The sequence below is a fragment of the Malus domestica genome, chromosome 12 (genome assembly GCF_042453785.1).
Source record: "Malus domestica chromosome 12, GDT2T_hap1".
In the NCBI taxonomy this organism is placed as follows: domain Eukaryota; kingdom Viridiplantae; phylum Streptophyta; class Magnoliopsida; order Rosales; family Rosaceae; genus Malus; species Malus domestica.
This window is the reverse complement of record NC_091672.1, coordinates 14,742,320-14,770,047: the sequence shown is the minus strand read 5'-3', so window position 1 is coordinate 14,770,047 and position 27,728 is coordinate 14,742,320. Positions and strand designations below refer to the sequence as shown.

At 37.1% G+C, this 27,728-nt stretch overlaps 2 pseudogenes; both read left to right on the top strand.

The window, feature by feature from the left end:
- The first annotated feature begins 3,376 nt into the window (after nucleotides 1–3,376).
- On the top strand, nucleotides 3,377–6,887 carry LOC103414656 (AP-5 complex subunit mu-like; annotated as a pseudogene).
- Nucleotides 6,888–21,823: 14,936 nt separating this feature from the next.
- LOC103442961 (vacuolar protein sorting-associated protein 36-like) lies at nucleotides 21,824–26,958 on the top strand (annotated as a pseudogene).
- The last annotated feature ends 770 nt before the right edge of the window (nucleotides 26,959–27,728 follow it).

Genomic DNA, 27,728 nt, shown 5'->3' with positions numbered 1-27,728 from the left:
GACAGTAAAAGCTTCATTTGAGGGTTTTTTTTCCAGTCTTGTCTACATTTGGGAAGAACACTTTATCCTTCTTGAAGTCGGTGATCGGCTCATTTTTCCCATGATTGGCGATACTCAGCTCCATGTCGTGGGATTGAGTTGCCAGCTCCTCAAATGTTCTTGGTTTTATACCTTGAAGGATGTAATGTAACCCCCAGTGCATGCCTTGAACGCACATCTCAATGGCAAATGTTTCAGAAAGCTAATCTTTGCAATCTAGACTTAATGATCGCCATCTATTGATGTAGTCGATGATAGGTTCATCCTTCTACTGTTTCGTACTGGTCAGCTCTAGCATGCTTACGATGTGGCGAGTGCTGTAGAAGTGGTTGAGGAACTCCCTTTCTAGCTTATCCCAACTGTTAACAGACTCGGGCTCGAGGTTGGTGTACCAGTCAAAGGCGTTGCCTTTCAGTGAGCGTACGAACTGCTTGACGAGGTAGTCTTCCTCTGTTCTAGCATTGTTGCAGGTTTCAATGAAATAGGCGACATGTTGCTTTGGGTTTCCTTTTCCATCGAACTGCATGAACTTTGGCGGCTGATAACCTCTCGGCATCTTCAAAATGTCAATGTTCTTGGAGTAAGGCTTTGAGTATAGTACGGAGTCATGCGAGCTTCCTTCGTACTGCTCCTTGATGGTGCTGGCGATCATCTCATACAACTGCTGGATAGAGAGAGATCCCATGAATGCCATTGCTTGGTTTGGCTCAGGCTTCTCTTTGACTTTTTCCGCTGGAGGCTCCTCTTCTTGATAGGAGCATATTTATGCGACTTAATTGGCTTGTTCTCGTGCTCTTACGTTGTGTTTCTTTAGTTATTTTAGTGTTTAAAGTCACTTTTGTGTGTTTTCAGATTCTAAGGCCAAAGTATGCAAACATGTGCATTTTGGAGCCTTTTGGAGCAGTTTTGGGCATCAAATGGATTGCATATGCTTGGAGGTAAGAAGATGGACGAAATTGAAGATCAAATGAGCATAGGATTGAATGATGATGTGAAGAATTGGATTCAAGACAAATTAGAACAAAGAGTTCAGAATTGGAAGCCAAAGTTTCTAAAGTTGGAAGTTTCTATTCTTGGAGGTTTCCATTTGTGAAGGTTTCCATCTTTGGCTCTAAACTTTCCTAATCCTAATTCACCTATGTTACAGCCGCAAGGAGGCTTCCTAAATATTTTAGGACACTAAATAAATGCTTCTAGAAGACCTAGACCTATCTTTGCCGCACCCACCTTCCTATTTTCCTACTTTACCTTCCTTGTTTCCATTTCTTGTTTTCCTAGTTCCTGCAATTAAACACATTCCTATTTTTGTCCAATGCTTTGCCGTGCAAGGGGATTGTTTTCTTCCCTATTTTGTGTCCCAAATCTCCTTTCCCTTTCTCCCTTAACCTATGCCGCACCTTATATCCTTTCTTGCCTATTTTCTGACCTAAAACACATTCCTAAAATCTGCCTACAATTTCTGCCGAATTTCCCTTTCCTTTTCTCTTTAATTCCTGCACCTTACTTGCCTATTTCCATTGATTTCTGACTTTTAATTATAGGAAAAAATAGCTAAGTTATTTCTTTCCCTAAAACTCATAAAAACCGTGCCCTAGCCCTATACCGCAGCTCTCTTCTTCTTTCCTCTAATCAGCCATTCCATCCTTCACCATAACCTACCTACATCCATCCACCACCACAATTCACCACAAATCATCACCAAACACCCTTGTGTCGCAGCAAAGAAGAAAGAAGGAGACCCTTGGACGTGCTTGCCATTCAAGACGTTGGATTGTTGGAGTGTTTCTAGGTGTAATCTTTCTTTTGTTTTCAATGTTTAAGTTTATGTATCTTTGTTTTGCGAACATGAGGAACTAAGCCCCTCTTGGCTAGGGGGCTATTCAATACCATGATTATACTTGCATTATGAATTGATTACCTTCAGTTGTTATTTCATAAGTTGTGAATTCAATTTGCTTAACCGTTTGATTGATAACTTATTCTTGTATGTTTATTAAGAGTGCACACTTAGTTTTCATGCAAGGATTTGAAGCTAAAATATAAGGGAGTTTCACCTAATAGTTACAAACTTATATTTGCAAGTAGTGGAGGTCGCTTATAAACGATCGTGTTAAGTGAATTATTGGCAAAAGTTTCATGCTTTTCATAGTTACAATTGCCTTGTCAATGCTTATAGTTTTCATGAAACTTAATGATCTTTGATTGTACCTTTATTGTGCTTTTCATGTAGGGGACTTTTAGAGAATGCTTTGAATTGTTGTATGTGCTTTCCCATCCAATTCATTAACTTAAGGAAAACTTGAAGGTTAAAAAAGTGTTGTCACAGTTAACCTGGAGTATTGAGTTTCATGACTTATTGAGAGAAGCAATTGGAAATCAATTTGAATGCTAGTGTGTCATGTGTGGAGAAGAACCCTCTAGTTACCCCATATCTCATCAATTCACCTAAATTTGCTTAAGAATCTGTTTAAATTGTTCTTGTTTTAATTTACTTATTTTCGTCCAAAACCAAACCCCCTTTTACTTTATTAAGTCATATTAGTTAGAACTTGTCTGAGATTGTGTTTTTAAGTGTTTTGAGCCTTTAGAAACCCAAATTTCGTCCAAATTGTGTTTAGAGCTCAAAACTGCCCAGTTTGTGTTTTTAGGCAGTTTTGAGTGTTTTTAGCTTGTTTTGAGTCTTTTAAGTTTGTTTTGAGTCTTGTGAGTCTTGTTAAGTGTTTTTAAGTTTATTTTTGTGTTTCTAAGTCTGTTTAGAGTAGATTAGCAATCCCTCCTAATCCCCGGTCCAGAACGATCCCTACTTATCCATACTACAATTGTCAACAAGAGGGTTTAATTTGTGTGTTTAGTTATTTTACGCATCACTTCTACACCAACTTCTTTCTGTAATGGATTAACCATTGGGTCGACAAGTGTGGCAATTTGCAAGTCTTTTGCTCCACAGTCCGTGTGAGTTTTATGATCGCTTAATTCATTTGAGCCAGCTGCTCTTCAATTGAAGTTGCTCCGGTAGCCATGACTTGCATGGCTGTGCTGTCGCTCTAGTCGGCATCGGAAAGTAAGGACTTGGAGTACTTCCTCGGTCTTTCCTCCCTTGGCGCCTTTAGCGAGGCCAAGGTGATCACGGGCTCGTGCCTCAGGTGCTTTTGTTCCTTCGGCAGAGTTGATGCAGGGGTGGAAGAGATGGCAGAAAGAGCTCTTGCCTTACTTCGAGTTGTGATGCCCGAAATGGCACCACCTGCAGCGAGGATGCTCTTGTTCTTTGCGTTGGTTACGGGAACAACTTGAGCCTTCCTCGATGCCATTTGTGCTTTTTACGGATTTGCAGATAGAGATGAGAGGTAGAGATTGTCCCATTGGGCGTGCCAAATTTGTAAACACGAATATTCCTGCAATGAATGAGACAAGAACACGTGTACAAAATAATATTTGTATTAATGATTTAAGGGTTACAATCTCTTCTACAAATTTAGCCTCTGATGCGATCTTTGTAATGCGTAAATTTGTGGATTGTGCTGTTGATCCAAGGGCCGTTAGGGCTTGATCTTGAAGGTTGACGAACGGATCTTCTAGGGGTTTTTGGGCTTGATTTTGAAGAACGGTTGTGCGAATTTCTTCAAGGACTTTTGGGCTTAATCTTAAAGGTTGATGGGTGAACGGATCTTCAAGGGCTTTTAGACTTGATCTTGAAGAACAGTTGGATGTGTGGATTTGTTGATGTTGTTGATCCAAATGGCCGTTGGGGCTTGATCTTAGGATGAACGGATGATGAACGATGAACATTTTCTTCAAGGGTCGTCGGGGCTTGATCATGAATTGGTGGAAGTTCTTCAAGGGCCGTTGGGGCTTGATCTTGAAGGAGGATTTGACGAAGAACGAAAAGAGCTTTCTTGATCCTTCGGGATTGGCTTGGGAGCTTTAGAGTTTCAAAACTTCAAGGTTTTGATGTGATGTGAATTGGTTATGAATTGGTGTCCTAAAATGAATGAAATGGCCTTGTATTTATAGAATTTTTTGAGAAAGAAGAGGGAGGGGATAGTAATCTACTCTGGCCTTTAATCTTGCACAAAAAGGGCCATTATTGCATCCTTGTATTGCCTATGGTGGAGCCTAGGCATTTGAAGGCATTTGCAAAATTATGTAATAAATCTGATTATGGCAATGCTGTTGGAGTGGAGGACAGTATGTCTACCATTCTGCTTGATCTTCCGTCCATCACAGGGTATGGTAAGATACCTTCAGTATTGTACAGGAAGAATATCATACGAGAAACCTTAGTTGTTTTTTCATTCCTCGCCGTATTTTGTAAATCAATTTTTTTTTTTAAATTGACTTGTGAGCAGTGCCTGAATTAAACTCGTGAAGGGCACATAAATTAGATTAAAATGCAAATGAGTTAGTGTGTCCCAGATGTTTGTGTAAATTTAAAACCTTGCACATTCCGTATTTGCTTTCTATTGATGGGATGCAACTGATTCCAAATTTTTTCTTTTCCTGTTTTTTCACCACGTTTCTCTTTTCTCCATTACATTTCAGGGAGCTGGCATTGCATGTTTGTATAAACCTATAAAGTATAAATTGAATCTACTGTGTAAATGGCATATGTGACTTTCTTTATAGACATTAAGCAGTTCTTTTTCTTTTTCGTTTCCCCTAGTGCTTTTATGGTGGCACATGCTGTTGGTGACATAATAACTGGTGATGTGGTGGAACCTGAAGTGGTTGTAAGTGCATCCCCATCTGTCGGATGATTGTTAGACTCACTAACTGGCAGCATAGGAATATCAAGCATCTCCTCAAGGGCGAAACCTGTAGCTGCACCAGTTGCATCCTCAACCCCTTCCGGCATTGCAGCAACAGGAACTGTTACATCAGATGCTCACAAGACTGATTCTAGGCCTTTAGATAAAGATGCTCTCCGAATTTTCATAAGTAGTTCAATGCCATTTGGTTGGTACTTTTTACTATGGTGTTTCTCATCTCGGGATCATTATCACTATTGACAATTTAGTGGTTCACCTTTGCTTTGGCCTGGTGCTGGTTTAGTGTCTTATGTGCTTGCTGATTGTACATATACGAACACCATTGGATTTAAGCTTCCCCAATATTCTTTCCATTAGGGTTAATGGCTTTTATTCGCCAGATCTTCCTCCTGCGGACCTGAAGCAACCAGCTTGGAAGCCTTACCAATACAAAGGAAGGCAGAGAATACTATTCTCAGTTCATGAGACTATCCATGCTGCTTTGTATGACCGAGACGAGATTCCAGATAGTGTATCAATTTCTGGTCAAATGCCGAGCAGAATTAGAAGGATTGCCCCGACGTGTCCTTCCCCTTAATAGGGTTGAACGCAGATCACATTGAAGTTTTGTCATTTCTTCCTTGTGCTCAAGTTCCAGAACAAGGTGTTGATAAGCAAGCTGTGATGTTTTCACCCCCGTTAGGTAATTTTGTTCTAATGCGTTACCAAGCAGTATGTGGTCTGGACCACCCATATAAGGATTTTACCAGTTGTCTATGGTCTCTGAAGACAAAGGTGATTTCTTATTCAAATTGCGACTAATGGATGGATACAAGCCACCTCTCGCTATGGAGTTTTGTACTGTGACTATGCGTTTTCCTACAAGAAGGGTTGTATCTTTTGATGGCACTCCATCAGTTGGATTGGTATCCACTACAGACCATTCTGTGGAATGGAAGATTGTCATGGGTGGGAGGGCCCTCACCAGAAGTATTGAGGCAACTTTCCCTGGGAAAGTTCAGTTTGCACCATGGAAACCTCAAAAATCACCTACCACTAGTTCAGCCTTTGGAAGCATAGCTGATGAAGGTAGTGATATTGAGACAGATGGTAACAATACTAATATGGCAAATGTAGTTGAGTTCCTAACGGAAAAAATGAGCAAGGATCTTCATCCAGCTGATTTGGAGGAGCCATTTTGCTGGCATGCATACAATTATGCCAAGGTACTTGCTTCATCTTTGTTTTTTTTCTTCTTTCTCAAAAATCAGTCGGGATTTCTTGCAACAGAGAGTGATGTCTTGTCCAAAAAAGTCTGTTAGAAATTGGAGATATGGCTTCCATTCCATTGGTCGAATATTGGGAATTAAATTTGTGTTCAGTCTCTGTTATTGTTACAATACTCTTGCCAGTGTCTGTGTGGATTGAATACTAAAATAGTAATGATAATACAAATTATGTCTAGTGAATATATTTTCTGTGTCAGTCGAGCACACTTCTGTACTTTAAAGTGTTTAAGAATTTATTGATAACCTAGCTTTAACAGAGGACGGTGTTTTCTGACTCATGTTTATATAGGTATTGTTCAAGATTGTTGGGGCTTCATTGTCTGGAATGTCATGAGATCCAAAATCTGTAAGTTTTGCTGCCTTTAATTCTCCTGTCATGGCCTAGTTCGACAGGAACCCGGGGATAGGCCAAAATGAGAGTATTCTTGTTGTATTTAGCTCATATATACTTGTATTTTTTGTTTGCTGGCTCTCTTAATTGTTTCTTCTACGTGCAGGTGAGCGTTTATCCAACTGTTAAAGCACCAGTGGAGTTCTCTACTCAGGTGGGTTTTTCATTAGAGTTCTCCATCTTCAAGCTTGATAAACTTTTATTAGCTCTGACAGTGCATATTGCGGAAAAATTGTTAGAAAATGTTTTCCGACATCATTGTGCTCATCGTATATAGAACTTGCATAAGTATATTATATGAAATCATAGCAATGCTACAGTTGATCTACAAAACGGGTCCAAAGTGACTTACCAGTCGGATCCAATGTGAGATCGATGTAACAATCACTTCTAATTAAATGAACTTCTCTCTCGTTTTTCACCTATCTTAGCTTCATTTTTTTTCTCTATACCTCATTGTTCTATGTTCTAGATAACTCATTACGCGTGTTTAATTTTTCTTCTCGGCGATGAGAACAAATTTTCCAACACGGGATAGTTGCACAATGTGAGTGAATTGTTGACTGATTATTCACATCCCGCAACTGTTCTATCTTGCATTGAAGAAAACAGATTTGGATCCGCTCTGGACCTTAGTGTCCAAAGCCTCCTTATCCACAAATCAGGGCTGCTGATTGGTGTGCAAGTTAAATCAAGACCGTTGGGTGTGTGTGGTGGGCTAGGAAAATGAATTAAAAGGGACCGTTGGATTCAACTTGTGCGGCCCAGATTAATGGATTAGGAGGCTCCGGATACTAAGGTCCAAAGCATATCCAAATCCGAAGAAAACCTACTGAATATTTCGAAATTGGACTCCATTTTTTATTTATTTATTTTTTCTTGTAAGGTCTAGTTCCCAATGGGCCACAATGAAGTGGGATGACATTATTATAACTATTATTTAAGAAGAAAAAACAAAACAATATGGAGTAAAGTGCTCCACCCATATATGTTAAAAGCTAAAATTAAAGGAAAATTAACGAAAAATCTAAAAAACTTTATTTTTAAAGAAAAATAACAAATAAAGATGTAGTGAATAGTATCAGGAAAAAGTAAAAATGTGGTTTTTGTTAAAAGTGAACACTACCGGGAGTATTTCGTTAAAACTCCCTAAATTGTATCATATTTTTGGTACCTCAACATCGTTGGCTGCAGCCTCAGGTGGATTGTATCTTGGGAGATTTTCGAGATCAGTTGTAATTGAATCTATAGGAATGTCGATTTGAGGACTCTAGCTACCTGAAACGATTCTTGGACAATATCCCAAAGTGTTTCTACACCAGTTTCTGTTGAAGTTTTGAGGAGTTGGTTAGCAAAGTTGTCGTCATCGTCGTTGTCTACAGGATCAGAGTCCAGAATATCGTACACCCCTTTGTGATCAATCCTCTGAACAAATTTCCATCCCCTCCTGACCTTTGGGTCATTGATGTAGAAAACTTGTTTGGCCATAGTTGCTAAAGTGTACGAGTCTTCACTGTACCAACATCAGTTAGTGTTCACCAACTTCGGTTAGAGCAAAAACAAATGAACAACATAATCGAAGACAATATTGTACGTTTGCCATTAAAAATTGTATATTATACTTAAATAAACAAATTTATATTTATTCTCATTAACTTTAATATTTAATGCACTATCATTTTATAAATAGCATTACACAGCTTTTCCAATTAGGAAAATTTATTTGAACCCATGTAACCTTTTTTTACATTTAATTTACTCTTTTCACCCATATTACTTTTAATTAAACTATCATATCTCTTTAAACCCAAATTTACTACCTAAACTATCCTCACAAACCTAATTCAATTTATAAATTTTTCTCTACACCCATTTAGAAAATACAAATCCCGAATATGAAAACAGAAATCCATTTCAAAATAGTACTACGAAAAAATGGACAAATTCATAATCTACGCAATATGATCGTCCTTGCAATCATATTATAATAGGTTATTTGTTTCACTAAATTGAATTGTAAAACTATAAAAACCATGCACTGGGTTTTTTTTTTGGAGAGTGCTCATCAAAGTTAAAATCAAACAACCTACTGAAGCATGGCCCTTTTCTCCATGGTTTAAAATCTCTCTCATTCTCTAGCTCTCTCTCTCTCCCATTTGTTTATTAACATTAGTTCAGTCAATTAGGTATTGTTACTCTTTCACATCTGAAATGGCTTTATCAATTCTTAAAGGGCTTCTCAAGGGAAGTTTTATATAATCTATCCATACTAGAAGTAGATGAAGTTTCAATGGTAGCCAGCTTCATGACTTGAATGAATTCTGTCTCACCCTTGAAACTGTATCTACAGTGATTTTAATCAAACGAATGAACCATGCTTGCACTAGAAGGCCGGATGAAACCATTACATGGATCATTTGGATGAAATAAGGGGTGATGGTAGAGTTTAATTATAGAGTGGGTTTATTGATCAATTTTAGTTTTATTGTTAATTTCATTTCGTACTTGATGGTAATTATACAACAGAGTAAAAAAGACAATTAAAATTAAAGTTTAAGTTGGATGTAAAAAAATGTTATATTGGTTCAAATAAAATTTTCCTTTCCAATTTGACACAAGTTGTGAAAATACTGTCCCCTTCCTTTAAACAATTCAAGGATCTTTTGCATTGTTTTACAAATGAATGTGATATTTTCCAATTTGGCATCTAATAATCAGGGTCAATGAATCCCTTTAATTCCTTTATTAATTCGATCATAATTATTCCAAATTATTTTCTAAACATAGGCAAGGGACCCTTTTGGATTGTGTATTTTAAATTTTAATAGACTGACCTAGAAAGCAGAGTTAAGAAGAAAAAAGGCCACTCATATATCTTTAAAAAAGTTTCAAGTTGGTTTGCAATCGCATTATTTACAAATTTTAGAAAAGCAAGTGCCTTTCCGTCCATACATTTGCCCAAAGTCATGGATTTGAATGAGCTAAAGGAGAAAGAGTAAACAGTCGTATTTCGTATAACATCATTGCACGATGGGAGATATATAGTTCGTCGCACAAGTTTAAAAGATAAATTTCTTGGTGCGCCATGTTTTTGCTGGCAATTTAAATTTAAGGAACTTTCACGACGAATAATAAGTAGTGGTTGCACAAAAGTTATTGCGGGGTGAATAGGAGAGGTTTGTTGCGTAAAGTGTCTTTTGCACGACGACTTTTTTATGTTTCATCTAGCAAAATTTAATTTAATTTGTTTTGTGTATCCTTTATTTTATTGCAAATTTAATAAATTAAATTTGTTTACATTGGATATATGCCCAAAGTTGTGTTTCATACTCAACCTCGGTACAATAAATATCAGTATCTTCACTTTGATCAATTTCGGTCTCCCACTTATCCTCATCGGTTGGTACATCAACATCGTTGTCTGCAGCCTCAGGTGGATTGTATCTTGGGAGATTTTCGAGATCAGTTGTAATTGAATCTATAGGAATGTCGATTTGAGGACTCTAGCTACCTGAAACAATTCTTGGACAATATCCCAAAGTGTTTCTGCACCATTTTCTGTTGAAGTTTTGAGGAGTTGGTTAGCAAAGTTGTCGTCATCGTCGTTGTCTACAGGATCTCAGTCCAGAATATCATACACCCCTTTGTGATCAATCTTCTGAACAACTTTCCATCCCTTCCCGACCTTTGGGTCATTGATGTAGAAAACTTGTTTGGCCATAGTTGCTAAAGTGTATGAGTCTTCACTTTACCAACATCGGTTAGTGTTCACCAACAGTAAACCATCGTCCCCCTTAACGTTCACATTCCTACTAGAGTCTGTATTGAGCCAACGACACTTAAGAATGATGACTTGGCAACGGTCTTTGTAAAGCAATTGGACAAACACTTGTTAGTTTGCCATAGAAATCAATGTCTGCAACATCTCCCACTCTCGAACATGTACCCTGCTATTTTGAGTACACAACTTATCATCACGATCAGCTCTCAAGAACTTTATGCCGTTTATATGACATCCTAAGTATAGTTCCGCATTTAGAGTTTCAATAGCCAAGTTGTATAATTCTTCAGTGTATGCGGTGGAATTGGTTTCCATCAAATTTTCACCTAATTTATAACAAACATTCCACATGTTGGTTTTACCAAAATTTAAGACTACTCATATGAAAGTATATTTTTAGAAATAACCCTAAAAAAACCTAAACAACTTACTTGTTCACGAAACCAAAGAGGAAACAATTCACGGTGCTTCATGGCATATAAATTTAGAGGATGTTCCTACTTCATCAACTCTTCATGCTTGTCCAGGTTCAATTATCTCACCACAGTTTTTAAGTACAAACCAATGAGCTACTTGCATGTCCCTTCGGTAAACAAATCGCCTCGTAATGGTTCGCCAAATGGTCATGCGATTTGGGTGAAAAAATAGAGTTTTCACTTCTTACACGACCGTCATTATTGCACTACGGTCGATTGGACATCATCTCAACGTCTTGTAGGTACGTAGTACAAAAAGTATTTGTCTCAAATGCCATCCAAACCTCAACAATTGATCATTTAGGCTTCGTCTTATTCAGTGTACGCTTCTTTAACTCATGAGCAGTCTGTAAAAAAAAAATGTTATGATTAAAATGAGTTAAATCGTAAATTGATCGGGAATTAATAAATTACTAACGACGTTATACCTTTCTATTGGATACATCCATCGATAGTTGATAGGTCCAACAAGTAATGCCTCATCCAGTAAGTGAATCACCACTTGATCATGCTTGTGAATAACGATGGAGGAAAAATTTGTTCAAACTTGCATAAGAATTCGATAGTGTCAACACGTAATTGTTGAACATCCGACTTTCGCAATGTCCTAGCAGATCATTGAGAAAAAAATTTCGCCAACAACATAATCAGCTTTACCACATCTTCTGACTAAAGGTGTTGAATATGAACCAGGAGCAGGCGTTGCAGTATGACATGACAATTGTCACTCTTCGGCCCAAAAAATTTGCCGCTGTCCATGTTTGTCCAACGACTAATATTTGAAGCATACCCATCTAGAAACTTTACAGAGGATAGAAACTGTAAAATCTCTTTCCTCTTTTCTGGTTTTACTAAAAAAGATGCAAGCCCCTTTATGGCTATCTCACCCTCCCTAGTCATCCATTAACGTGGCCTTATTCCTATTCACTCCTAATCGATACGAGCTTTGATCATGTCCTTCATTTACCCTCGATGTCTAATATAGTTCTGACCAGTGTATCAAACATATTCTTCTCAACATGCATAAAATATTATCTTCGGACCATTCTCTATGTCTTGGCCAAATCTATGTTCCATTGACAAATGTTGTCTCTTTCTGACGCCACTCGTGGTCCTGCGACAACCATCTACAATGTTGTGAAGTCTATATTTATTTGTTTGGCTTTCCTTGTCAAAAGTTGTAAATATACCACACATGCTCTTATATAGTCTTTGAATTTACAACTCTTTTATGACTTTATCTTGCTGGATTTTGCCATGACTTTATCTTGCTGGATTTTGCATCCAAGGGCATTGGTTGAGGAGAATTATCATCACAAAATGTTTGTTCATTCATATTCATGCATAAACCTGAGTTCATTTTGACTAGTGACCTTGTCTCGTTAGTTTTGCGCATTGACTTCTAACTGTCTGGGCACACAAATTAGGACAGCCCACATGGGTTGACAAACACTTTTTGCTGATGGTTTTGGCCCTCGATTGGCTAGGTTGACAAGTGGTTTTTGTCCTTATTGGATGTGCAAAAATCAGATTTTTCTATATAACCTTAGCTTGGGTTTTCATCCTTTTGGCTGAGGGCGGTTAACTTTAGAAAGAAACATTGTTTTTAATCTCCATCTCAAAGCCCCTAGAGCATCAAGCATATTTAATGGAAAGTGTTCTTCATCGAATATTTCTAAATCTATCTTTGAAATTGCTTGCTTAAATTCATTTTATGTGCTCATTTGTTTTGGCTAGGAGTTTTACATTTTCAGAAAATAGTTAATTTTAGCTTTAAGCTACCTCTTGTGTTCTTCATTAAAACCCTAGCCACAAAACCATGTTCATGCATCAAACACCCAATCACTGCATATTAGGGTGTCTTCATGGTTTTGTTTTAATTTTGTGGTCAAGTTCTTGAAGTTTCAAATCTTTAGACTGACCCGTTTTGGATTCTCATATATTTCTTCCTTCAAGTATTTTCCTGGAGAAACTAACTAGTCATTATATCCATATTTTTCAAAACCATCATTGTCATATCATTTGCACTGGCTATGTTGATATCGATGCCACAAGGTGAAGAGCTCAGGAAGAGCTGCCACTTCATGAAGACCAAAGAAGTTGATCTCGTGTAAGGCAAGTTTGCACGAAGGTAAAGTTGCTTCATAGATAGGGATCTAGGAATTGAGCTTGTGTGGTCTTTGTAAGAACCTTGTTTACACTAGTGGATTGGACTCAGTGAAGAGTCCCCGATTTTTTAAAGGTGAGTTTTTTTGGCCAAAAACTTCTTGCACTTCTTGTCTCTTAAACTTGTCCACATATCTTACTTACTTGCATATGTTTCATACATCCTATGAGTTGTTCTTTGATATTTGTTAGCTACCTAGTTTACACTACATGTTATGAGCAAGGAACTGAATTTTTGTTGACTAGGATAGCTTGTAGTGAACTAAGTTTGATTCGTAGATTCGCATTCGATTAACTGACTAATTTGTACTTGGCTGGCTGGTGAGCTTGACTAGTTAATCCAACATACTCTATTTCATAATTGCTTTGTCATTGTTTTTTGCATAATGAACTGATATGTAAATGTGTTCAAGTTTAGGAATTATTGTTGTGAAACTAATCTAGGTAGACTCTGATTAGTTGGACATGTTGGTCAGTTAAGACTTGTTATTGCAATTACTCTTTATATCACTAACTAACCTGTAACTAGTTGACTAACTTATTTGACTAGTCTACTGGTATCAAGCCTTGCTTTAGATATACATAGGGTGACTCTGGGAGTTACTGGTACTAGGAGGAATCTCATTATTGATCGTGACTGATTTGTTGGTTTATATAACTCAGCTCCCTTATTCGATGTAACGAATTATGCTGCTTGGAGTGAGAAGTTTCAAATCTTCTTGGATGCTCAGGGTTTGATTGCCCTTGATTCTTTTACTCTTGATTTGGAAGATGAAGACTTGAAAAAATGGAAGGATGTTACTTTCCAAGGGGTTCAAAAAGCTAAAGCTAATGTGAGATCAAAAGATCTATCTACTGAAGAAAATTTGGCTTTGTTCATCAAACAATTTAGAATGTCTCTCAAGAACAAAGGAAGACATGTCAAAAGGACTAGTAACTCTTTGAAATATCCCAAGTTTCAATCACAAGAAAAGAAGTTTTTTGACAAGTAGCAAGCAAAACTTTTCAATCTTAAAGATACATCATTTTCGAGTGAGCCCGAACCTTGCTTCACTTGCTGTAGAGCTGGTCATCATGCTGATTTATGCCCCAGTAGCTTTAAAATACTAGTTTACGATAAGATAAAACTAAGACAGAACCTTCAAGTGATTGTAAGTGTAAGCATTCTCAACAATTTCACCAGTCATCTGATAATGAAGTACAAATTGTTGCTCTTGTTGCTTCTTTGGAAGAAGGCCAACTCAATGTTAATGAACATGTGTTGGATGATCCTTTAGATGTGACTTACGATGTTCTGTATATTAAGCATGACTCACTTTTTGATGAGACTTGTGTTGTTAAAGTGGATAATGTTGAGTTGTCCAAAAAAGTTTATGAGCTGCATAAAGAAAATGAGTCACTCTAACTTGTCAGAATGGAACTTGGTGAAAAGGTTGTTTCTCTTAGGGCTCAAGTCAAGTTTCTAAACGGAATGGGCTTTGCTTGTGATGACGGAAAAGAAAATGATGAAGTTGTTGCTGCCCTTGAAGCTTAAGTTCAAGACTTAAAGAAATCTCAAGAAAATATGCTAAATTAAGTTCATGTATTGAAGGCCAACAATGTAATGTACCATGAGACTAACTTGACACAGATAACTGATTTGAATGAAGCTAACAACATGGTTATTCAACTAACAATTGGTCCTGAAAAGGTTGAAAAATGCTAAGTGTTGGGATGCCATAAGGTGATAAAAGTGGTCTTGGTTCTGTTGAAAGTACTTCAAGCTCCGTGATTACTAAGATAAAGTGTGTAAAGGAATCAAAGCTTGTGGCAACTGAAATCAATCCTAGTACGGTGAGAAGATTCTTTCCTACATGTCATCATTGTGATGAAGTAGGTCATATTCGATCAAAGTATTGGATGCATCAAACTGCAAAGAATGACTCGTTGAAAGGTCAGGTTGATTAACTAGTCGTTGAAGCTAACATAATTTGAAACTAATCATGCGCAACCAAGCTCTAAATGGATCAAGAAATTTTTTGATAAATGTCATGTGATCCTCAATACACCTTCAGTTATTAAACTAAATGTGTGGCATCTTGACAGTTAGGGTTCTCGTCACATGATCAAAGACAAAAGTGCCTTCTTATCCCTTGCTCCCTTTAATGGTGGTGACTTTGTATATGATTAATAACTGAAAATCGAGCTATCAATATTCCTTATACAAAGTGGTTGCTAAAGTGAGTCTCTCCAAACAAGGTTGCCAAATTGTTGATAAATTTGGAAAGAATATGCTTGCCTTTCCAAGGTCTAATGACAAGTGCTACATTCATGATGCTTCTAAAATTGGTGAATTTTCAAAGTTTGACCAAGCAATTGATGAAACAAGTGTTGTTTCATAGAATACTTGATCATGTGAACATCAAGGATCTATATAGATTATCCAATAAAGAGGTTGTTAGGGGGCTACCACATCATTTTATCTCTAACTCTTGTGTTTGTGGAACATGGTTTTTGGGAAAACAAACTAAGGTGGCCCACAAGGAATTGTCTAACATTGGAAAATCTATTTCTCTTCAAGTAATACATAGGAATATTATCGGTCCAATTCTTCCTTTGTCAATGGGAACAATTTCAGTCTGCTAATTATGGATCACTACTCTATGTCCACCTGGGTGTGCATTTTGAGAGACAAATAACATTTCACATCAATTTCTCATTAAGTATAAAGTTACATTGAATAAATCTACGTCTGGTGCTCCCGCTTTAATAAGAATCAACATTGATCATGTGTGGTTTGTTTCCCAATCTGAGCTAATGCAAATCAAATATGCGTTGACTGATAAGAAATGGATCTTAGCTGTTAAGGAAAAACCAAATCATCTTGAAAGAAATGTTATCTGGTCCATTGCCATTCATCCATCAATCATTAATATTACTGACACTAAATGGATATACATCATCAATACTACTGGCACTAAAGGTTACTCTCAACTTGATGGTGTTGACATTGATGAAACCTTCAAATTTGTTCGTCAACTTGAATCTATAAATTTCCCTTGTGCCATTACATTCAAGTTAAAGTTCAAATTGTTCAAAATGGATGGCAAAACTATTATTCCTAATTGTCATCTAAGTGAAGAAGTCAATATTGATTCACCAAATGGTTTTGAGGATTCTAGCAATTCCAATGGTGTAATATACTCCAAGTGCTCGGTGTCTTTGCGATTGTATGGTTTTAGGGATCACACAATCTCTTGATTTTGTGTCAACATGTGTGCATTTGACTTGTGACATCACTTCATTAGAGATCTCATGAAAGGTAATCTTTGTGCCAACTGTTATACAAATAGCTGTTTTTATACTAAATTAAATAGGTTGAATAGCTAAGCTTCCAAGTTTTTCTAGTATGTCCAGTTTCTGTGCATGTTTCTGCCTTGTATGACTTAATTGTCATACATTGTTAGTATTTTATGGATTAACCTTGGATAAATTTTCTACTGTGATGTCAAAGGTTCTCCCTATTACTTCAGATAGCCTTTGAAAAATCATTTTTCTTACCTCACTATAGCTTGGGTTGATTTGAGGGCTAAGTTTACTTTGGTCTTGATTAAGTTGTAGTGACTTTACTTACTCTATAATTTGGACCATGTGTCATTTCTCTTCTTCATTTTGTCTTCTTCCAAATCAAATAAAAAATTCAAATGGGAGAGTGTTGTATGAGAAGGGTGTCTTCGAAAATAAATTATATATCATAAAAAAAATGGAAAAGTCCCATTAATTTGGCCTTCCATGCAATGTCATGAAGTTGTGCCTTAAGATCCCCTCTACAGGTCATGGATTTGAATTTCTAAAAATCAAATGGTGTCTCATAAATATTCACCTTCATTCTATTGACCTTGGCATATCTCAAATTGGCGCCTCACTCAAAGTTCCAGACCAAAGTTCACTTTCTTTCAAGGCTTGTGTCTTGCTCTTTGTAAGTCTTGTCCTTTGTTCATATTATGAAGGAAGTGTTGTTTCTTAAGCTTAATAAATTATTAAAAGTTTGGTTAGCCTTTGAATTAACCTTGGGCCTAGTGGCATGGAACTATGATTTCAAGAAGGCTATCATATGTTTCTCTTCCTATACCTTGGCACATCATTGTTGCATTATGAGCTTATGTTAATCTATGCTTTACTGTCCATGTTTGAAGATTTGTCTTTTGAGAGCTGCACTGCATGTTTATTTCTCAAGTTCTTGAATTGCTAATCATACCTTGGAAGCATAGATATTCAAACTACTTTGTGTTTCGATTCCTTTGTGGATTGTCTCGTTAATTATAGTTTATTGGTGCTAAGATTATACATATCTTCCTTGATCTCAATTTTTTGTTGTGTATTGTCCAAATTGTTTGGGTACATTGTTGTGTGTTCTTGCACAAAATCATTTTTAGATGGACATGTTTTCTTATTTGTCGAGTAACTTGTTCTCGGAGAAAAGTGAAAAATTTTAGGGTTACATAGGTCATTTGGGATTGTCAATTTGAATGCTCTATATGTTTTTGATATGGAATCATCTCAGTCACATCTCTCAGGTTTTCACCATATGACTATATTATCATCACTTATGCTGACATCACTAAGTCTGGGTATCTCTTAAGCACCCATATGTATCATTTTATCACTTTGTGTTGATATTGTGCCTTGCTCTCCATCTTCACATCTGGTATTATGCTGGAATCTTGTTTATTTATGAGAGCACTCATTGGGGGGGGGTATAGTTTTAAATTTTTAAATTTTTAATTTTTTTAATTTTTTAATTTTTTATTGTTTTTTTGTGTATTGCATGTACTAAGTTCATTTCCTAACTCTATTCTTTTGTGGTTCTCTCATGTCAAGTTACAATTCTACTCTATCTCCACCATTCATTTAAGTTATCTATGGTTTTGGTCCTTTCCTCAAAACCCTAGAGGTTGTATGCTTTGAATTATGCGCCTATAGTATTACTGCAGCTTCTGTCCACTTATTGGAAGAAGACATATCGGGTCAGTTTGGGTTAGGTGGCTATGTCTCTGAGGACAAGTTCCATTCTAAAGAGTTATGTTTGTATGTTCCTCTCTTGCATTCTAGCTTGAAAGTCATCGGGGTATAGCTTAAGGGGAGTGAGTTATTTAGAAGAGCACTAATTTTCAAGGAGTAGTTTTCCTTTTAGGAATTTGCGTTATGAGTTGCATCACTTGTGCTTTACTTGGGATTATTTTTATGACATGCACTTGCTTATTGCTAGTCTAATTGTTGATTCATTTGGCTTGGGCATGCTCATATGGTCTATTTAGTGACGGTAATTTAATTCGTCAAATTGATACCCGCAGGTAACCGACCTGAACAGTTCGGTTTCGAGGAGCAAATTTATGAGTTTTTTACGGTTATGGGTAATTGTTGGGTAAAATTTTCAGTTTCAGGTTCGGTTATAGTTATAGGGGTATCCGCTCCAAACCCATACCCGAACTCGCCCAGTTTCATTCTTTAATAAAAAATATAAATATTTATTATATTTAAAACCTTTCAGTTCTTTAATACTAAACGGGAGACTACAAAAGAGCACCACACACACGTACACGCGTACCCACACATGCAAAAGTCTTGAGACTACAAAAGTCCCATTTTTGTGCTCTGTGTTTCTCTCCTCCCCGAGCATCACACATGCATGTGTACACACATGCAAAACAAGGACCACACCACCATCTTGTCTCCCTTATCCCTCACCTTTCTCTTCTTCCCGTGCTCTCTCCTCACCTCACTTCTCTGCAAGTCTCTCTTTTTCTCTGTCTTTCTCTGTCTTTCTCTCCTCCTCATTACACTCTCCTTTTTACTGAATTTACAGCCACTATATCGTCATCACCCACGACCCACCTCACCTAATCACCATCAATCCCCACAGATCAGCCCGACAGCCAACGAATTGTCATCATCCACGACCAACCCAGTGCGATTGCAGACTACAAATTAATTAGACTTCGATTATCGACTCCGTCTTAATTTCATCAGCTCTCAATTTTTCTCATCTTGATTTTGTCCAGGTACAGGCATGCACATAATTTTATGAATTGAGGTTGTGTTTATAGCATTGCCTGGAAGTTTGGATTATAATATTAATGAGAGATAAGAATGAGGAAAGCAAAGAAAAATGGAGAGAAAGAAGAGCATTGTTAGTTCGTTGAATCTTTGAAGAACTTGAATTTGCAAGAGTGCTCTGTGAAGCAAGGTTACTGATATTAGCTAAAGCAGAAGCATTCCTACGAAGCATGCAAGGCTTACAAGAACCTTATTACACTCTCTGTCTTACAAGAACATGAAGTGCTTTGCGAATTCAGGTTCTTGTAAGTCTTTCTCTGTCTGTCTTTCTCTCTTTCTCTTCATTACACTCTCCTGCAAATTTGATAGGAGCATATTTATGCGACTTTGTTACCTTATTTCTTTGCTTTTACTTAGTTAATTTCCATTTATTTTGGTAATTATGTTATTTTCGTATTATTGTAGGTCCAATAGGTAAAGATGACAATAAAAGGCAAAATGGAGCAATTTGGAGCAGTTTTGGACTTGGATAGGATAGCATGCGTGGAGAGCATTTGGGCTAACATTTTTGGTGTTTAAATGGTGTTCGATTTGTGCTAAAATTTGGAGGAATTAAAATTGAGGCTTGGAAGATAAGGAATTAGACAAGAAAGAGCAACCTTATCCAATCTTATCTTAACCAACCTTATTTTATCCTATCTTATCCAATCTTACCTTATCTTATCTCCAGTTGCAAAGAGGAATCCTTATCACATTCCAACACTTCCTATCTGATTCTACGAATCCTTACCTTATGCTTGTATTATTAAGGATGCATATTTAGTTTGCATGCAGGGATTTGATGCTAAAATATAAGGGAATTTCACCTAATCATTATGAACTTATATTTGCAAGTAATGAAAGTCACTAGTCATGATTAAGTTAAGTAAATTCCTGGCAGAAGTATCATGCTTTTCATAGTTACGAATGCTTTGTCAATGCTTATGATTTTCACAAAACTTAATGATCTTTGAGATGTATCGCTATCATGCTTTTCATAGTTAGGGAATTTGAGAAGAATAATTTGATTGCGTTGCTGAGTCCAATTCAATGAATTTAGGAAAATTTGAGAGTTAATTAGTACTGTTTACAATTAATTTGGGGCATTGTCATTCATGGTTTATAGAAATAATAACTGGAAATCAATTTGTATGCATATGTTTCATGTGTGGAGAACAATCCTCTAGCTAGCCTTTCACCTATATCTCGTACAAGACCTAATTTATTTGCCGCAATTTACTTTATTTTTGTTAAAATTCGTCCAAAAACCCTCTCAATTCTTATTTTGTGTTAGTCTAGCTTAGTTTTCAGTTTTTAAGTTTAATGATTAGCATCCATCCTAATCCCCGGCCTAGAACAATCCCTACTTGCTCATACTACAATCATCTAAATTATAGGGTTTAATTTGTGTGTTAGTTTATACCACATCAAATTTTGGCGCTGTTGCCGGGGATTAGCAAAATTTCTAATCTTCCCTTTTGTTCCTGTTCGTGTTTTTTTCTTGTGTTTCTTATTTAGTTTTGTTTTACTTTCTTTGTTTTAGGTATTAGTTTATGACTCGAAGTTCTTAACCTGTTCGTGAGCATATATTGGAGTTTGACGACGATTTTGAATGAACTTTAAGAAGGAAGAGGAAGCGGCCATAATTCAATCCACCTAGTTCTAGCTCTGAATCTGAATTTGAGGAAGAGGAAGAAGAACAAGACATAGTTGTTGACAATCGAACAATTAAGGAGCTCTCAGCCTCAGGATTGGACAATGCCGTTCCTCTTTGCATCCAATACCCTGTGGCAGTTCAAGGCAAAACCAATGAGTTTGAATTGAAGTCTAGTTTACTGCATCACATTCCCAAATACCATGGGCTGTCCATGGAAGATCTGAACAAGCATCTTAAGGAATTTGAAGTGGTGTGTTCGAGTATGACACCAATTAATGTGGATGGAAATATCTTGAAGATGAAAGCCTTTCCATTCTCTCTTTTGGAAAAGGCTAAAAATTGCCTCTTTGAATAAGCACCTGGAACCGTCACTTCTTGGGAAAGCATGAAGAAAGCATTCTTAGAGAAATTCTTCCCAACTTCAAGAGTCATTCTTTTGAGGAAGAAAATTAGTGGAATTCAACAAGGCCCAGGAGAATCCTTTCCAACGTATTATAAGCATTTCAATACTTTAGTTGCATCTTGTCCACAACATCAAATGAAGGAAAAGCTTTTAATTCAATATTTCTATGAAGGACTACTTCCACTTGAGAGACAAGTGCTTGATACTTCAGCAAGAGGTGCGTTGGTTGACAAAACACCCGTTGTTGCGAAGATCTTAATAGCAAATCGAGCATTGAATGCACAAAAATACGAAGGAGTTGGAGGAAGAGAACATACACGGCAAAATCAAGTTAATGAGGTAAGTGCTATTTCGGAACTTCAATCTCAAATGGCCAATCTTTCTACTCTTATATCACAAGTTGTTGAAGGATCGAAAGTGCAAGGTGTGGCTGCTTATGGCGTGTGTTCTATGCAAGGACACCCTGCTGATCAATGTCCTCAATTAATCAAGAATGGGGGATGGGAAAGTGCCAATTCCATAGGTTATCAAGGCCAAAATCAACCAAGGAATGACCCATTTTCCAACACCTACAATCTGGGCTAGAGAGATCATCCAAATATGAAGTGGAGAGAACCTCAACAAACTCAACAACAAGGAGGATATAGACAGCCACCTCCTGGGCTCTATCAAAAGCCATTTGCACCACCACAACTGCCCCCACAACCTTCTCAACCAAATTCAGGTTCATCAATGGATAATGATAAAATTCTTCAAGCACTAACTTTTTTTACTCAGGGTTTACAAAATTAAGCTAAAGAGATGGGTGAAATGAAGAATCAAATGGGGCAGATGACAGAATTCATGGGACAATTTAGGGAACAAGGCAAGCTTCCTAGTTCAACCATTGTAAATCCAAAGGGAGGTTTTGAAACTGCTAAGGCTATTACCTTGAGAAGTGGCAAAGAGATTTGAAAAAAGTTATGTAGAATGTGTATAGCATCAAACCGGTAGATTAAATAAACACTTAAGAGTTAATGTTATACTTCCATTAAGTATAAAATAAGATTTTGTGGTATCCACTAGTGTAAATATTTTAAATTGAAGATCAAATTTATTCATTGCATTCTTATAGGGTCGAGGAGTGTAGCTATAAAAAATCACTAAAATCAGAGCTAAAATAATCGTTAAATTATGTTTATAACCGTCGAAAACTTTTATTCTGTTACGTAATCTTTGAATGTTTGTTTTTTGAGATTTTTTACATATGCGATCTTAGAGTGTGTACAAATAAGTTTGATGGTTGAATCATTGAAAAAAATTTCGTAGAATGCATATCGCATCAAAACGGTAGATTAAACAAACACTTTGAGTTAATATTATACTTCCATTAAGTAAAATAAGATTTTGTGGTATCCACTAGTGTAAATATTTTAAATTGAAGATTGAATTCATTCATTGCATTCTTATAGGGTCAAGGAGTGTAGCTGTAAAATATCATCAAAACCAGAGCTAAAATAACAGTTAAATTGTGATTTTTCGTTTATAACCCTCGAAAACTTTTGTTCCATTACCCTAATCTCTTAATATTTTTTTTTTTTTGTGATTTTTACGTATACGATCTTGTAGTATCTACAAACAAGTTTGACGGTTAGATCATTGAAACTAGTTTCGTAGAATGCATATCTCCGTTAAATTTGCCTAAATTTTGAAGTGGGAAAGTTAATTTGTGCTAAATTTTTATTTATGTTTTTCAAGTATTGATTAGACAATATTTAGTTTGTGTGATGACATTCTCATTGTACAATTATCTTTTTGTTTCTTTATCGCATATTTTACATGGGTTATTATCTATTAAACCAAACAACTATTTATTTAATTTTTAAAAATGTATTCTATTTAAAAAACCCCCACTCCTTCTCTTCTCCCCTCCTGCTTCTCGCTTCAATCACCATGGATGAACAATTCGAGGAGCAACATTATGAAACCTATACATTTTAAATTATTTGTATTACATTTAGTTTGTGTTTTAAATTTTGATTATGTTATTAAATCGAGTCTGTATTTTGAATCTTGACTTGAGATACCTTATCAAATATTATGCAAAAATTGAAAATTGGTCTTTGTTTAGAGCTTTTATGTAGGTTTTGTTTTTGTAAATATGCATCAACAATGTTTTTTTGTTATTAACAAGGAGCAATGCCTCAACGGAGAACTCGGAGCTGTGGAATCCCAAATTGTATATTTTTCTTTTGATGAAGGATTGGTGCTTGATTAAGGAAGATGAAAAGAAAGTCGAATGTAGGTTTTTATTTTTTATTTTTACAAATTGTATAATTAGTAAAAGATTATAAACATAATTAACGAACTTATATATATGTGTGTGTGTGTGCGTGTGTGTGAATATATGTTTTATTTTTAGTATTATTTATTCAATTATTAGTTTTGTTTGTGTTTATTTAACTTGTCATTTTTATATATTTTTATTATTAATATATTCTCTGTCAGTTATATCCGACAATATTGTTCAAGTTAGTGTCGGTTGTATCCGACATGAGTGGTAGTGTCGATTCTATCCGACACCTTTTTCTTGGTGGATTTAGAGTCTTATCCGACAGAAAAAGCCTTTTCTGACACCAGTCGGTTCTCTTATCCAAGAGTGCATCCATTTGTTGTCGATTTAACCTAATATCTTACAAAATTAGGGTTTCTTGTCGGTTTTTAAACCGACACTAATGGGTACTTTTGTAGTAGTGTAGGCAAACATTTGGTTGATGCCTAAATACGAGTTGTACTGAAGAGTATTGATGGTTAGCAACAAGTCTCAGTTGAACTAATTGACACACTCCGGCCCTAATAACACAAGTTATGAGGCCACGATGTGCTGGCCGAAACTAAATTAACCATATTTCCCTATCGGAAGATGACGTCACAAACCAACTTAGTGATGAAGCCATAGTAAGATATTTATGATGTGTAAGAATTTAAACCAAAAATGTTCATTAATAAAAATCCAAAGTTGCTACATAGTTTCCTTATCATCTTACCCATTTGGGGACACAAATTATCTCGAGATTTAACTCTCATTATTATCTCATCACGCCAGAGCAGCTAGAAGTTTCATATAATAGTAAACACATAAACATACAGTGCTATGCATAATCAAAAGTACGATCATGCAATTTATTACAAACTGGATAAAACTGCAGTAAGTAAACCATCACCCAAAGTTTAGAGGATGAAAGCCTCACTACCAAGCCAACTTGTCACCACCGATGTCCTCCTTACTCTCGTTACGTTCTGAAGGGGTCGATAAAACAAAACATGAGTGGACCAGTTTTATCACATTTAAAATCATTCAACATAATAACCCATGTTTCAAAAACACAGTGTTAAATCGGCCTAGGCGGCCACCTAAGGGCTCCATAGCTAGTTGCCGTTCCGATTAAGGCCTAATCGTTAGAAAAATCGGATCACCCTCTAGGTGGCATTAGGTGGGGGACTAGGTAGGGTATGGCGCTAGGCGCCCATGGGGGCTAGGCTGGGCAAGGCGGCATTAGGAGGCAACATATCAACTAAGTTTTTGGAGATGCACCATTTCATCTTCTCTGCCATCTGGGTAAAAAAAGGTTGGGCAGGTCGAGAAGAGAAGAAGAAGATGATGAATAGTAACATTTTAAAATAACCTAAGGTTCAACGACGTTGTCCGTTGGTATTTTTTAAGTGAGAATTTAATGGGCTTCCGCACACTTTAATGGGCTTGTTCACCCAAATAGTAAAGTCCAAAATAAACCTAGTCAATCTATTAATGAAAGTTGTCAATTAAATGTTTATTATACTACCTATTAATCAAAGAACATTCTTTGTGAACTAAAAACTAATGAACATGGAAGTATAGTTTTTTATGAGAAAATATGTACATATTTATAATAATAAATAATAAATTTACTTAAATCTACCTAGACGCCTAGGTACTAGGAGTCCATCACCCGACTAGCGCCTAACGTTTTTTAGAACCTTGCGAAAACATATATAATGAAAACTACAAAATAGTATTTACTACCATAATAGTAAATGAAAATCATATAAATTCCCGTAATTGAAAACATTCAATCTAAAATTCAAAAATTTTGTTGGTACCATATTATATTGGACCTCGTTACTTGAGCTTCCAGACATTGAGCCCATGATTTATGTAAAAGGGGATGAGCCCTTAGTCTATAAAAGGGACTCCTCACCTTCACAGACATTGAGCCCATGATTTATGTAAAAGGGGATGAGCCCTTAGTCTATAAAAGAGACTCCTCACCCTCACAATCCTCAAGCCTCACATCCCCAAACAAAGGCTCTCATATTCAGAGCAACCCTCTCACAAACAGAGAAACTCTCTCAAGCTCTCTTTTTCTATGGGGGACTCCCCCTCACACTTGTAATCCATACATTCATACAGAGAAATACAATCAACATTAGTGTGGACGTAGCCCAAACATTGTGGTGAACCACGATACATCTTGTGTTCTTTACTTTCTTACAGATTCACGGTCGGATTTACGTTGTTCCAAGACCCCTCCAGTTTTGTGCATCAACATTTGGCGCCGTCTGTGGGAAACGACACGAAAAGCTATGTCGGTTCTCTTTCATTTTTTCATCTCACCACTGTGAATCTGCGAAAACCCAAGAAACCAAAAATTCAACTCTCCCTCTCTCTCTGTCTGCGTTTGCAATAGCTTTAGTTATGGCAGACTCGTCAAGGATGATGCTAATAGATCTGACCACGGCGGACCCATCCACAGTATCAGCCTCCGCCTCATCTTCGAGAAGCTCCTGATCCCAACCTCGCTCACTCCAGCTGAGTCTGCCGAGTATGTACAAATCTTTCGAGATCAGCAAACATAACTGACGAAAGACGAGTTACTGAGTGAGTGGACTCAGTTAGTGGAACGATTCCTTATACACCAGCTGGGTTAAACCTGATCTTTGAACTACGGCCTAAGAACCAGAGAAACGCCATCGCCTCTTCTTCAGCCTCTGTTATCCCTCTCGTTGCCATCACTCACATCTTTGCCACCAAAGAGTCAATCAAGTCCATGTTCGCCTCGCCCCGGGTCAGATTTCAGCTCTCGATTTCGCCCGAAGGTTGGGTTCCGGATTTGGTTTCGAGTTCGAGGTTGGTGGTTATGACGGTGGTGGTGAGGGTGAAGGGTGATTTTGGATGCGTTTTTTAGCAAATTTTGTGAAAGCTGGAAGGGTAGAGCCTGGGAGATTGCAGACGAACAGGGCAGCTCTGATACGGCTTCAAGTTTGGGTTCGACATCCAATTCCAGGTTGCATACGAGGGAAGATACGGGGATGATGGTTGGAGTTTCGGGGATATTGAGGAAAGAGCAAGAAATGTGGGAGAGTACTGATAAAAGCTTGCATGACGCTTTCCAGGACTTAAATGCTCTCATGAAAAAATGAGGCAGAAGCTTTTATCTGGCTCGACTTCGCAGCCAAATGATGAGGAATTGGTTTCCAAACAAAAGATGCAGGATTGGATGTTGAGTGTTGGTATTATATCGCCTATTACTAGGAAGTCTGCTGGTACTCAGTATCACCAACAATTGTCCCGTCAGTTAGCAGATTTTGTCAGACTTCCACTTGAGAGGGCTGAAGGAATGATGAATCTTATAGACATATATTGTCTCTTCAATCGTGCTCGAGGCAGATAATTGATCTCACCAGAGGATTTACTGCAAGCGTGTTCGCTCTGGAAGAAATTTGATGTCCCAGTAATGCTTCAAAAATTTGATAGTGAAGTCATGGTCATCCAAAATAAGTCCCACGGTGACGAAGAGTCATATTACAGAGGCTACCTACCACGACCACCAGAGGAAAACCAAGAAGAAGATAAGCTTTCTATTATTAATTCTATTATTATTCCCTTGTCTGTCATCTGCCAAAAGAAAGAAAAATAAAGGGAAAGGAGAAGTGACAGGAATAAAGGTTGATGCAAAGGAACTATGCCAATGCTGCACATCTGTTCACAAGCTTGGCATAATGGATGAGTGGGTTATCAGAGAATATACATACTTTAGTGCAGTGTGCGACATGAGCATGACCGCACGTGGTGTTGACCACCAACTTCTGCTCCCAAGATTGTACTATCAAAGTATGAGAGACCATGCCTGCGGACCAGACCTACCTCTACGTGAAGGTTTCCTCCAATAGCTAAACAGCTGAGGTTGATGTGAAGGGAGAAATCTCGATGTTGCCAAGTCCCAGTAACTTTTTTGAATGATGTGATTTACTTTTCTTATCTTTTGGAGACATTTGTATAACCCTACCAGAGGGTAATCATAAATAAAGAAAGAAGCAGCATGCCAAAAAAAAAAAGTCAAAATTTCGGCAAGCCCAAAATAGTGAGCTGGAATGTTATGTGGACGGCGAAGGCCTATATGCCCAAAAGAGCCAGGCCCTATAGCTTTAAACTCCAACCTTCATCCCTCCACTTAAGGTTCACCCTCTATTATCACCAACCAGGTGATCAAAAGTACGTCCAGTACTCCAAAATTATTCAGAGCCTGCCGTTATTATCACAAACCAGGTGATCAAAAGTACAACCCGTCCTCCAAAAAATCATACATGAGCATCACTCATTACAATCACCATAATACATGAGCATCACTCATGTCAATCATACATAAACTTTCATGAGCATCACTCAGGTCAATCATACATAAACATT